Source organism: Pinus tabuliformis, chromosome 1_1 (assembly GCF_031772625.1).
Source record: "Pinus tabuliformis cultivar Carrire ecotype Pingquan chromosome 1_1, CPIR1, whole genome shotgun sequence".
NCBI classification, from domain to species: Eukaryota; Viridiplantae; Streptophyta; class Pinopsida; order Pinales; family Pinaceae; genus Pinus; species Pinus tabuliformis.
Window position 1 is genome coordinate 353,663,719 of NC_142297.1, and position 2,174 is coordinate 353,665,892.

Consider the following 2,174-nt stretch of genomic DNA (forward strand, 5'->3'; position numbering starts at 1 on the left):
AAGGAGAAGAGGATGAGGTGTACTCTGCTCCCTTGTGCACCTTAGAAACCACCAGGGGAGGTCCTCAAACTGAGGATGATTTGATTGAGACCTTGATTTAGAATCCGCCTCCCAGTGCATTGTCCTTAGAGAAATTGGTGGAGGATACTCAAGCCAGCACCTTAGTGGACCTTTGTGTGACTGATCCAATCTCTCCCAGAGTTAAAAATGTGGAGTTTGGCCTCGAGAGAGCATTAAAGATCAGGTCCTCCCTATCTCCTTCCCATGAAAATGAGTTGTATAGTCTGCTGGCCAGTCATCTAGATGCTTTTGCTTGGAGCTATAAGGAGATGAAAGGAGTACATCCTTCGGTCTGTACCCATCAAATCTACATTAAAGAAGATTGTAAACCGGTCAGGCAACCTCAGAGGAGAATGAATCCAGCCCTTAAGGACATTGTCAAAGAAGAATTGCAAAAATTGTTGGATGCAGGATTCATCTACCCCATCTCGGATAGCGAGTGGGTGTCCCCTCTGGTGTTGGTACCCAAGAAAAATGGAAAGTGGAGAATCTGTGTGGACTACCGAGAACTGAACAAAGCCACCAAGAAAGACCGTGTCCCCCTGCCTTTCATAGATCAAGTGTTGGATGGACTTGCGGAAAAGAAGTTTTTCTCTTTCCTAGATGGGTTCAGTGGGTATAACCAGATCCAAATCAGCCCGGAAGACCAAGATAAGACCACCTTCACTTGTCCTTGGGGTACCTTTGCTTACCGAGTCCTTCCCTTTGGGCTATGCAACGCTCCTGCCACTTTCCAAAGAGCAGTATTGAGCATCTTTTCTGAGCTGGTCCATGATTCGGTGGAAATCTATATGGATGACTTCACTCCTTATGGGTCCAACTTCCAGGAAGCATTGTCCAATTTGGGAAAAGTTCTAACCAAGTGCATTGAGATGAACCTATCCCTTAGTCCTGAAAAATGTGAATTCCTAATGACTGAAGGGATCGTGCTAGGACATACCATTTCTCGCCAAGGATTGCAGGTGGATCCTAATAAAATTGCCCTCATCAAAAAGGTTCCACCTCCTCAGAAGGTAAGAGATGTTCGGAGTTTCTTAGGCTTAGCAGGATATTATAGAAGATTCATTAAGGACTTCAGCAAGCTAGCCTCGCCACTGTTTGGCCTCTTAGCAAAAGATGTTGAGTTCAAATGGACGGACGACTGTCAAAGGGCTCTGAATGAATTAAAGGATAAGTTTGTGTCCACCCCGATCTTGAGAGGTCCAAACTGGTCCCTACCTTTCCACATCCACACTGATGCCTCGAACAAAGCCATAGGGGCAGCCTTAGGACAAGTTGAACAAAAACTCCCATATGCCATATACTTTGTCAACAAAAACTTATCCAAGGCAGAAATGAATTATACTGTAACTGAGAAATAGTTTTTGGCCGTGGTCCATGCCCTGAACAAGTTCCAACACTACATCACTGACTATCAAACATTTTTACATATTGATCATGCTGCAATTATATATTTAATGAATAAACCGGATGTGAATGCTCGTATTATTAGAAAGTTACTTTTGTTGCAGCAGTTTGATTTGACTATCGTTGATAAACCAGGTAAAGAAAATGTTGTTGCTGACTTCTTGTCTAGATTGGATTTACCTGCAGGTGAAGATGGAACAGTGGATGACCAGATGCCAGATGAACATCTGTTTTCTATCTCAGTACTCTCTCCATGGTTTGCTGATATAGCAAACTACCTGGTCTCAGCACAGTTCCCTCCGCATCTATCCTCAAAAGAGAATAGCAAAATTGTGAGGAAAAGTGCCTCATTCACTTGGATCGGGGGCAACTTGTTCAAACTTGGCCCCGATCAGATCTTAAGGCATTGTTTAAGGGAGGAGGAAGTCTTTGACATCCTCCTAACCTGTCATGATGGGCCTTGTGGGGACATTTTGTAGCCAAGAGGACTGACTTCAAAATTCTACAGGCAGGCTACTATTGGCCCACACTTCATCAAGATGTCAAAAGATATGTCAGCCAATGTGATCGATGCCAAAGGATGGGGAAGCCGACTCCAAGGGACGAAATGCCTCTCCAACCTCAAGTGACTCTTGAACCATTTGAGAAGTGGGGTATGGATTTTGTGGGTCCTATCAATCCTCTTCAAGGCAAAGGTCTTACATCAA